This window comes from Pteronotus mesoamericanus, unplaced genomic scaffold (genome assembly GCF_021234165.1).
Source record: "Pteronotus mesoamericanus isolate MK-2021 breed Mesoamerican mustached bat unplaced genomic scaffold, CSHL_Meso_final contig_169, whole genome shotgun sequence".
In the NCBI taxonomy this organism is placed as follows: Eukaryota; Metazoa; Chordata; class Mammalia; order Chiroptera; family Mormoopidae; genus Pteronotus; species Pteronotus mesoamericanus.
This window is the reverse complement of record NW_026555068.1, coordinates 9,202,124-9,214,284: the sequence shown is the minus strand read 5'-3', so window position 1 is coordinate 9,214,284 and position 12,161 is coordinate 9,202,124. Positions and strand designations below refer to the sequence as shown.

Sequence of the window (12,161 nt, the reverse complement as noted above, 5' to 3'; positions counted from 1 at the left end):
TAGAGGTTTTGATAGGAACGGAAGAAAGGCTCTGCTAGTTGGCTGTTGGTGAGGCTTTAGAGGATTTGCATGTAAACTGTACTATGTTGGGATTTCGGGTCCTGTAGAGCTATATCCTTTACCTTTGCACTTCAAAACGTGGGATGCTAGTGTCTAAATATTTCTGCTTAATTAGAGGAAACTAAGAAATGGAAAGATTTGAAGAGTTTCTTCAAAAATCTGTTAAGCAAACCTAAAAATGGAGTTCTCTGGCTAAGAACCACCTCTTTTGTTATCCCTTTGGTTGAATTATGTAAGAAATCATATCTGTTTAAAATTAAAGTCTAGGTCAATTACACATATTCTTGTAAACCCATCATCCCGCAAAAATCAAATACCTTCATGTACCGCTTAATGGCATTTTGATCAGCGATGGACCAGGTATATAACAGTGGTCCCCAAGGATGACAGTGGAGCTGAAAAATTCCTATCGCCTAGCAACATCATAGCACAGAGCTTTACTCGTGCATTTGTGGTGATGCTGATGTGTACAAACCTGCCTTGCTGCCAGTTGTATAGAAGTACCATATAGGTTTGTGTAAGTACATTCAGTGATGTTTGCACAACCGTGAAACCACCTGACAACACATATCTCAGACCGTGTCCCCAGCATAACCTGTGTGAGGCCACGTGCAGCCAGACTCACCTGCAGCATGGCCTCCTCCGCACCTGTACCTCCGCAGTGGGCTCCCTCCACCACAATCCGTCCTCTCAAATCCATCCCCTGGGTCTCCCGCCTCATACCTGGGGCTAAATTCACTTTTTCAAAGGCACCTAATTTATAGCTCACCTTTATTCCTGTCTCTTACTAGAAGCTTCTTCTGAGGAGGTCAGAACTAGAGTGAGCCAAAAGGCATCGAACATACAAGGACTTAAATAAAATGGCTCAAAAGTGTGGAAAATATCACTCGGGGTATCCTGTAATGATAAAACGAGGAGGAGAAATACACAAAAACTCACCAGAGCCCACAGACCCTGAAAGACAGGTTTGGCTTAATGTGGGCACTCCCCAGACCACTGCTAGCTTAGCAAGTTCCCTTTTAACCAGCCAGTTTCTCCATCTGTAGCTAAAGCGTTGAGTTCATTACCGCTGTCTAGGAAGGTGGACAGAAACAGTTCTTCCCAGACTTCAGATCTATGAGGTGTGTGCATTTTCGCATCCATTCAACAGAGGAGAAATTGAAGTTGCAGGAAGCATACATTCCTTTTCATGTGGCTGAAATCTTCCAGATGTTCTTATTTAAGGAAATGACCGTTGCCTTGCCTACCGCCCTTTAGTGTCGTTGGCAGTCTTCACTCCCTTCTGAGGAGCTCCAAACGACTTACCAAAAACACGCTAAAAATAGCAAATGCCTTTCTGTTAACTTTATTTTTTTCTTTTTTAAGCTGAGGTTGAATGTTTTTCCGTTCCTGCCAGGGTGCTATTTGGAGCTGAATCCTTCAGCTTTTAATCCTGTGATTAATCAGAAGGCTATTTCATGGCACCTTTTCACTTAACGTCATTTGAAAACCCATGTTCATTTTATGGTGCTCTCATGTCGTACTGAACTTGTGCGTAGAGCAAGCCACCCCCGCTTCCTCAGCATCGTGGAGCTGGACCCATGTGGCCGTTCCCTTCACCTCGGCCCCTGGGCCCTCTACAGGCCCTCCTTCTTAGTGCGCAGGTGTGAGAAGCAGATTTTCTGACTCCATCACTCCCAGACAGAGGGGCTGACAGTAGGATCTTCCAGACAACACTTCTGTCTGCATTTAGGTTAAAGTCTGTTCCATTTTCTTTTGATGTTACATTTCCTTTGCTTCTTTCTCTACTAATCCCTGGTGAAGCAGGGAAATGATTTAGTGGAACTGTAATATCATTGATCCAAATTCTGTACTAGGTTCCCAGGGACATGGCTGTGGGGAATGAATCACAGACTCAAAATAATGCCTATTGCATTCAAATAGGCTCACAGGATTGGTTATATTTCGATATTTCGGTAAATGTTACGTGAGGTGGTTCAGTGTCTGAATGGAATGTACCCGTCTTTCTTGGGAGAGCCTGCTTGAGTCCTGGGGAGCCTCCAAGGGAGGATACTCTGTGCTTTCCAGAAAGTGAAACAATGTCACTTTCCTTCCTGAACATCCCTGCTCTGAGTACAAGTTCAGAACTGGGACAACCATCTTACTGAAATTTTTCCAAATTCTTTTAGCAGCCTGGGCCTTTGGGTCGATTATGATGCTTCGGCAATGATCCCTGTTGGCTTTTTGTACATAAACGCATATTAAAGGCATTAAATTATATGCATTTGCCCAGAAGGGAATGTGCATCACTGGAAAAGTAGTAATTACTTGCTTTTGCTTTAGTGTAAGTTTACAAGGTGCTCTCCCATACCTTTGATTCATTTCATCTCCACAGTAATGTTCAAAAAGAGAAGGATTTTATACCAATTTTAAAAGTGTAAGAAAAAAATCTTAAAAAATGGTTCCAAGAAGGGAAGCTGCTTCCTAAGGGATGTTGCTTACTGGCTGAGCTGAGGTTTGCCCTCAGAGCACCTGGTACTCCAGAGCAGCAGAGTCCAAGCTCATGGACTACAGGACGCCACCTCACCTGGATGGCGGAGACTTTCAGGAAACAGCTTTCTGAGGTTGTCTTCCAACTCCTATCCCCTGCAGAGAGGCCCCCTCTGGAATAGCTCTGTAAGAGCACTGAGAGCTAGGCAAGGCGGGACCAAGCTGAGCTTCTCTTAGAAGTGTATGGGGTAAATTGCTGTTATTATTACATTAGAGGCTTGAGAGAAGAAAGACTAAAAGCAAGTCTCACCCCAGGGTGGATTCTTAGAAGACACCTAGGAAGTAAGAAACATTTGAACTCGGTGGCTAAGAGTGTGAGCTCAGACATCAGAGGTCTTTTGTTCAGCTCTAAGCTTCCCTGCTACTATCTGTGTGCCCTTGCATTAATAATGAAGCACTTGGTGACTCTGAGTCCTTACCTGATAAACAACAGTAGGTGTCTACCTTATAGGGATATTGTGGGATTTCATGGTACAAAGTGATGCAACTATTTCAAAGATGATAAAATAAGAAAACCTAATTGATACATTTATATTTGATAAAGCATTCTACCTACAGTGTATCCTTTAAACTTCACAGCAATTCTATATGGTAAACAATATATTGTCATCCTAATTTTTATAGACTTGAAAATTAAGACCAAGAAAATTTAGGTTTGCCTTAGGTTGTAGCAGAAAGGAGAACCAAAGCAAGATTTTCTGTCTTACAGTTTTAAACTATTTTACACTCTCCACTTTAGGCTTAATGAGGCATGTTTTTCTTGAGTCCAGTAATACAACCTTGATGAGGGACAGGGCTTATGCTCAGTAATAGAAACACATCGTGAAAGGGACGGAGAGGGACCCAGATTTGGGAAGACAATGATGATTTTGTAATTCACTGAGGAATTACACGGCAATAAAGGATTTCACAGACAGCAATAGAAGAGAGAAGGGCCCCTTAATCCGTTCTAAGGTAGACTTCAGAGGGCACCGTACAAGAGCGGCTTCCAGGAAATGTGACTTTTTCAGAATCTAAAAGATCAGTAGAAATTAGCCAGACAAAGAAAGGTATGAAAGCTGTAACTCAATGATTTCCAGGTCCAAGATACATCTCCTAGTCGGTGGTGTTGGGGGAAGAGTCTTTAAGAGTGGCTCAATCCAGGCATTCTTCCCTGCTTTGAAGTCACTCTGGTGCCCGAACAATGCCTTAAGCTGCCTCCATCCAGCTCCACTCCAGGCCTTCCCACAGAACAGAGGAAGTTAGGTTTCAGGTAGTGCCCCGTTCAAAGGCTAGGGGGCGCTTAGTGGTGTGGCGTCCCAGGGAGGGGAATGGGAGTAGCCTCGCTGAAGCGCAATGGCCTGAAATTTAGGCTGCCAGAGCGTTTGTGGTGGGAAGCCCTTGGGCTCCTCCTGGATCAGGGGTGTTTAAGCAGCAAGCACAATGCCAAACACAGCCTCCTTTGCTATGGACCCCTTTGGAGGGGAGGAAACTGGCAGGAATCATTCTCAAAAAGCCTGTCTCTATTCCCAAAGTTTAATTTGAAAGCATTTTGGCCTTTTTTTTTTTTTTTTTTACCTTTTTTTCCAGGAGCTTTTGGGGGGAATAATTTTTAACCCTCTCTAACCAGGTTTTGATGTTTTTTTTTAAATAAAATTAAGGTGTTTAAACAAGAGGACCAAAAAATCAATTGTCTCATTTCAGAAACCCCACCACCTATATTACAGTAGGAAAAGGGTATAGATGCAACGCAGTCTTCCCACTGTTCTTCTCCCAGCTCTCTTTCTGCCCCCTTTCCCCACCCCATGGTTGGAGAGTAGAGAACTGGACCAGAAAATTATTATATGGAGCTTTCTTCTGAGAAGCAATGAAACCAAAGGCAAACATTCATTTCTTTTTCCAATTACACTGTCATGTGGATATTCCTGACCAAATGCTTAGACTAGAATTGGAAATGTACATAATCTTATTGAAGAGTTTATAAAAAAAAAAAACACATATTTTAGACTTTGGGCTCAGCCCAGAGGGATATTTCAACTACTTTTGTCTTTTTTTTCCTGTCAAATGGGTACATCTCAGGGTGAGGCCTGGGAAGAAAGACATGGTGCTGGTATGAAGCTTTTTTTTTTTTTAAGTGCCTTGGTGGTGCAGTAACTTTTAATAGCAAAGCACGAGATCAGACCAAATCTAAGACTAGAAAGTCAGAAAACAGCAGTGATGGGAAGTGGAGGAGAGTAGACAGAATTTCTGTCCCGGGAACAGGCTCACAATCTAGCCCTGTGGTGTAAACTACCCCTGAAGAATGGCTTCATGTGGCTCCTCCTTCACGGTAGCAAGAACCCACACAAAAACAAAAGAATAAACACATGTACACACACACACAGACTTCCACATGTATCATGCCTAAACAAGGAAATGTCCTTAGACTGTTTTGGAGAACCTCCTTTCTAGAAGAGTAAAAAGAAACGTGGATATGTATGGCCATTTTACGTGTGGAAATGGAGTTTTAATGAAATGAGTCTGTTTGTAAACTACTCTTTATGTCAAGCAGACGTTTGAGGCCGTTCTGAAACCTCTCATCCCAGGGACGCAGGGCACTGCACACTGCACACACTCCGGGGTTTCTGAGGCTCTGATATCTTACAAGGGAAGAAACTCTGGCACTGGGCTGCTGCAGTTAGTGTAGTGGTCTGTCGGTAATTGCCTTCTGAGCTCAGAATAAGAGCATCTACCTTTGGTTCCACCAGAATATTGCCACCGGGAGAAAACCTTCTGGCTAAAACCTTCTGGGTTGATTTGTCTCTTTGTTAGCCTTCTCCAGCTTAGAGAACTTCCTCACTGGATTCCTTCTCAAGCTATCCCGCAGCTCAGACAAAACCAAACCAAACCAAAAAACCACTGCACTTTCTCACTACAGTGATACCGTGGACTTCTGGAACAGTTTTCACAATTGAGATTATGAGCTCAGCTCAGTCGATGACCATTAGGTACCAAATGTGTTCAGTACTGTGGACCAAGAAAAATAGGATCCCTTATATGAAGTTGTTTATTTCTGGTGGAGGAGTTGGTTGCAGGATATAGATTGTATATACATAGGATGTTTGGGGGCACAGTGCACTGGTTCCGTATTCCTGAAATTGACAAAGCTCAGGACTGTTTAAGAAAAAAAAAAAAAGAACTGAGCTACTCCAACATTCTAATTTCAGATATTTGCCAGCTATCATGCCAAAGGCTACTATTCCTCCCTCCCTACAGAACCTGTTGAAAAGAGTCATTTCATCAGAATGGGCACGACCACATTCCCACCCACTCACACACCATGCCCTCCTCTCCCCACTGATATAAGATTGGGACTTAAAGAGACAAAAAGAGAAGTCACATTTTGGAGGAATATAGGTATCAAAAATGGTTGTCCCTGCCCCCACCAAAGCCAAAGAAAATAGCTCCAGGAGAACTCCTCAAAAATTTAGGTCCTCTGCCGGACGTGGACAAGGACACCCAATTTTCATTATCAGTTTGTTGCCTTGTTCCGTGCTACCAGAGAACAGGAAAAAGAAACACACTTGAGAAGAGAGGGTGTGCTGCTAAAACCAAGGACAGAGCAGCACTTCTGTAATTCCCAGGTTCCCATATTCCCACGAGGCAGAGACAGTGAACCCTGGCCAGGAGTTGGGGAAGTGCGCTTGAAAACAGGTTTCCCAGGGGCTGCCTCGATGTCGGGCTTAGAGGCTCAGAGAGCAGGGTCGAGGTGTGGTCAGCTGGGGGCCAGTGAGCCGAGGGAACTGACACCCACAAGGAGCTGCTGCTGCTTCGGCGCAACCGTTTGCAATCTAGTCACCTGACCTGCACCCTCTCAGTGAGGCCTTTTGGAGTCACCACCCGTCTATACTGAGGCCACTAAGGATTATCTTCAGAAGCTTTTAAGTCACCCAAGGAGAGCGTGGGGATCACGATTCCCCTTGCCACCAAGGAGAAAATGTATGTTTTCCTTCTCTGTTGATAACAGTGTCACAGGAATGAGCTCCGCCTACTTCTTCCTCTCCAGACCAAGCATCCAGAGCCCAGTGTGTGCACGTGCAAGCGTGTGTGCACGTGACTGTGTGTCGTGCACATGGTGGCTGGGGGGGTGGGCATGGACGGCGAATCAGATACAAGATTAAAGTTTTAAAATGAACAAAAATGAGCCCTAAAAACAAATCCAAACTATTTGAAGAAATTAGATGTTACTGAAAAGTTACACAATCAAATGCTACCATGGATGTTTCCACTAAGCACAATTGTCAGCAGTTACTAGGAAAATTAGATACTTAATAATATAATAGATGAAGCCCCAGAAGCAAAACCAGATACTCCAATGAATAACGATAGGGCAGTGCGATTCATGTGGTGACAAACATACACCACTGTTAATCGGGAGCGAAAGGATGAACTCTGTCCAGAGGCTCAGGGAAGGCTCCGAGAGGAAGTGACCGCTGATCTAAAACTGGAAGAACAGGGATTCCAGTCAAAGAGAATAGAATGTGCAAAGGGACAGGTGAACAAACACCAGCAAGTGTTTTAGAACTAAGCAAATCAGAACAGAATCTGAAAGAATGAAATTGGGGAAAGTGAAATTTCCCTAGTGGGTAGGGATTGATAAGGCTTAAGATGCGGGAGACCTAGTCATATTTACCTTTTAGATGTATTATCTTCTGCTTCATCTCCACTGCCACCACCCAAGTTCAAGTCTTCATTATACCCACACCCGCCCTGTGAGCACAGTGAAAATATGCCTCATTTTGCCTAGCACAGTCATGAACAGCGACCATTTTCCCCCTCAGTAGTATCAGTTTGGATAATTCATTCTACTTCTGAGTGCTCTTGTCTTAGTCGTGAACATTTTAAATTCTTGCTCTACTCCTCACATTGCCGTCAGTGGGGAGATGTGAGAGAGACTTGGGGAGGAACTCCGCAAGATCGTCTTGTGTGTGCCCATGTGTGCCTGTGTGTGTGTTGAAGGAGATGGAGTGGAAGATAATTCCCACCATTCTGGCGTGGGAACTGATGATTAATTAGTAAAGAGGTTTGCGAGCTGAAGTTCACCTGAGAGGTTGTGATAATAGTCGCTCTGGGAGCCACTCTGGATTTCTTTCCAGGGAATAAACACAGCCCCTTGACTTACAAGAAAAGGGATAAGAAGAAAATTGATTTGAGAATAAATAGGTGAAAGTAATATTTATAACCCAGGAAAAACACAACTGCTGGAAGGAAATCCCATGTCCAGCTTTTGGCCATGGCACGTGGCAGCGGTACTGCTTAGAGCAAAATGCCCCAGTACTGGGCAGAGACTGCACCTGCCTGCTTCACGTGGGGCCTGACCTCCTGCTGCCCACTGTTTCCTGGGCCTTCTCGCCGGGTGAGAATTTGCCTGTGCTGGAGCTCATTTAACTGAGTTGAGCACGTACATAACTTGTCAGGAAAGTAGAGCAGACTCGGTCATTGGTATCACATGAGAAATAAAGAATTATCAGAAATTAGCCCTAATGGTGTGGCTCAGTGGATTGGGCATTGTCCTGCAACCAAACGGTTGCTGGTTTGATTCCCAGACAGGGCGCATGCCTGGACAGCAGCCAGGTCCTCTCTTGGTGGTGTGCAAGAGGCAACCAATCCATGTTTCTCTCACACGTCGATGTTTCCCCCTGTCTCTTTCCCCCTCTCCTTCCCTCTCTCCAAACAAATCATTTTTTCCAAAAAGAATGATCAGAAATGGAATGACATCATAGGTGAGGGGAGCACAGGGACGCAAAAGGCCTGAGCTCCAATCTGCCTTGCCACTTAAAGCCTAAATGGTTTTAGTCATTTTTTTTCTCTAGACTGCAATTCTATCATCTGCATATTTTGTCTGTTATTTACTGCATTCCAGGATTTGAGTAAGGGCAATAAAGGGACTTTATGTATGAGAAGTCTGGTGCAAGCTATAGTGTCATATGAATACTATGTTTTGATATTATTTTCTTGTCTACCCTTATTTCTTTTAATTACATAGATAAGCTGTCTAAAGTCTGTGGAATTTGCTTTAGCTCTGTGCCAGAGGTGCAAAAGAATTTACGATCTTTCCTTTTGACTATTACCACTTTCCTAGACTCAGAGGAAAGGTTAATTCAGTGATAGCACACATATTAGCTGTTCACTCTAAAATCACGAGCCTTGTGAAGATACAATGGACACCCTACATCAATTCCTTTGAGTCCACCTCTCTCTCTCTCACCATTTTGGCCTATGACTTATACTTTAGAGGTAGGTTGTATGAGTCCAACAATGGACTCCAGGTAGGATGGTGTTAGATTTAGGAGATGAATGACCAGTCAAGTGGGCATATGGCTTGTGCCCCCTTGAACATGCTTTGTCTCTGTCCACTTCGCCAGGCTTTCCTCTCTGGATAGTGATGGAGGAAAGTGAACAAATTATCCCTGTCACCATTTCCGTTCAGTGGTCATTCATGGATTGGAATCCAGTTTGTTGCTTGGAGTTTTACAAACGTTTGGAAGAGTGAAATCGATGGCACATATCTATCCCCTCGAGGGGATCTGGCGTTAATAATTAACTCCATGTCAGGCACAGGGAACTGCTGAGGAGGTAAGGTGCTTCCTTAGTCACAAACAAAGGGGCTCTTTCTGCTAGTGCAAGGGGAGGAAATTGCTGCTATTTCCGAAACACATGAATTCTTTCAGGCTACCAGTTCTGTGTAGTGTAATAAAAGGGGCAGTTTGTCAAATGGTATCTTAATGGCCTAGAAGGGTTAATGCGCCTTCGGCAGAAGCATGCGCTCTTTTCCACAATAAGACCACAATGGTTTCTTCACAGTCATTTAGGTTAGAATATAATGCCATTGCCCCCAGAGAGTGAGGAGGGGGAGAGAAAGAAGGGAAAGAAGAAAGTGGGCAGGGATCCTCATACTGTCATTTTGTGATCTGCTTCTTAGGGGGAGGAGGATGTCGCCGTGCCAAGCTCTTTACCACCCCTTCCACCTCACATCCCCTTGGTCCACAAACAAGCACACATAAATAAAAATTGCCGTCATTTTAATCAAAGTGCATTGGAAGCCCCTGTGAGCTCACAATGCGAAATGATTGGAGTGGTCCAGAGGAGCCTTTAATTAAAGATGCCACTGACAAGATAACAATGGTTTGTGAATGTTGTTAATAGATCTGAATGGAAGGTGCACCTTAATTCAATAAGAGGAAAGTCACCGGTTTGTGAGTTTAATTGCACATTGTGAAGGAATACCACATACTGTAATTATTTTTATTTGTATGTGCCATGTCTTTTATTGCCCGTGCTGGAAGTAGAAATAACCTGTCCTATTAAGATATTTAATATATATCATCCTTTCCACTTCGCTTAGTTATAGCCTAATAAAAATGCTGGGAGAAGACACCGGCCCACTCTGGGGCTGCCCTCAGTGCTCCCCACAGCCCTTCAAAAACCTGAATGATCAACCTCCCAACTCCCTTGGTTATAATCTTTAAGACAAACCGTAATAACTTCCCAGGACTCCATAAAGTTGGTTATGCAGATACAGCGCTTCTCCCTGGAAATGATGGAGGGGGTGCTGGCAGTTAAAACAATGACAATAACACAAAGGCCAGTGGATCCTTTGGTTCATTTGTGGGCCCTGGGAGAAAACACTGGATCAGGGGCAGCAGCAGAGGGATCTCTAGGTTCTCACATTAAAGTGAATGAGCCATGAAAAGCCTGGTGCCACCCCTCCCCCCCAAAAAAGATGTCCTCATCATAGTCCCTGGAACCTGTGCATACGTTATGGTACGTAGCAGGAGGGACTTTGTGGATGTGACTTAGGTTAAGCACCTTCAGAAGAAGAGATTATTCCAGATGATGCAGGTGGGCCCATGCCAGGGTCCTTCTACGAGGGAGGCAGGAGTATCAGTCAGATGCAGAGATTTGAAGATGCCACACTGCTGGCTCCCGGAAGAAAGAGACTCTAACCAGCAAGGCAGGCGGCCTCTAGAAGCTGAAGAGGCAAAGAAATGGATTTTCTCTAGGGCCCTGATGATGCCTTTATGTTAGGTTACTGAGAGTACTGTCCTACAGAACCACACAATAATAAATTTGTTATTGTTTTAAGTCAGTAAGTCTCTGGCATGGTATTGATAGGAAACATGCAAAGCTCCATTCTGAGCACTCTTTGTAGCTCAACGCCGTACTTTCCTATGGCTTTCTCCGTGTCTACGAATATAGTCTTAACAACTTTCATGCCAACATTTTACCTTAACAATTCCAGGTTGGAGACTGTATCCCAGGGAACAGCTGCTCTTTCCGCCACCCAACCCACAGCCATCAACGTTACCAGGACAGGAGATTCTGGGCCCAGCCCTGTCCCAGTGAGGTGTGACTTCGGCCATGCCACTCCAGCCCAGGCCGTGCCCTCCCCTTTCCTCAGCTCCACAACGCTGTTGGGCCTGATCGCTCCTCGCCTCTTTCCCCGCCTAAAATGAAATGGTTCCGTGAAATGGGACTCGGTTTCCTCTAGAGAAGGCTGTTTTCCCCATTCAAAATGTAAATGAATAAACAGACTAGGAGATAGGAAAATGCCATAGCAGCATGTCTCATAGATCACTCTGCTTCCTCTCCCCTCACTATTTTTACTTTAAAGTACTTTCAGGGAACCATCATTCCAGTTCTTGTAGTAAACAAGCTAAATGCAAGCCTGACACTGCATGAAAGATGAGGCTTAAATTGTGTCTAGGAACTGGTGATTTACACATGATTTGTGATTCCTTTAGTATATTAATTGGTAAACACCCTACGAATGTGTGTGAAAACGAAAGCCATTTAACATATGCAAACAGTTTAATCTCGAAGTGTGGTGTTGCTCAAATTTCAGCAAATTCAGAGCCTCCCTCACGCATATGTAATTCCCCTCCCACCCCAGCTCCCCCTGCGCTGTCTCCCTTCCTGTGATCCTATTTCAGATAATACCAGGTGGCTGACCCAGATCTTTAAACCCTTTAATAATAGAACCATATGCTTCCATCCTCAGTGACTGCACTTGTTGCTTCTTGTAATCCACTGTTCTAACTGCTCCTTTCCCAGTCCCCACTAATGGAATACACAGTAGGCAAAAGTAGGTTTATAATTGTGAGTATGCAAAACACAGAGGTTATTCTTGCATTACTTATTAATTATTGTATTCTTTTCCATATGAGCAACTGTAAACCTACTTCTGCCCACCCCTGTATAATGGCTTGATGAACTGTAACGTGTCCAGTCGCTGCTCATCAACCCCCCAACCTGACATCCTTGCTTATTAATACACATGCTACTTAGAGAAAAGGGATGTAGGAACAGTCTTGGGCAGCTTATTTTCAACCACAGGAGCACCATCCAAGGTCTTGATATTGAGTAAAGGTAACCAGCATCCAAATTCCATTTCAGAAAACTGCCTAATCTGTATTTGACAGACCACCAGGCCCCCGACTCCTGTGAGGTGTTGCTTTGGATATTTTCTCGACAAGTATACTTTTCTCAAATGTTAGTGCCATGGTTACCTTGCATGTAGGGAGTGCCAGTAAAAAGAGCAGGTTTCTGGGCCC

At 44.1% G+C, this 12,161-nt stretch overlaps 1 protein-coding gene across 3 annotated transcripts in view; it reads left to right on the top strand.

Annotated features, from left to right (window-relative positions):
- UNC5D (unc-5 netrin receptor D) overlaps positions 1 to 12,161 on the top strand; it is a 470,270-nt gene that overhangs the window by 415,603 nt on the left and 42,506 nt on the right. The window lies entirely within an intron of this gene.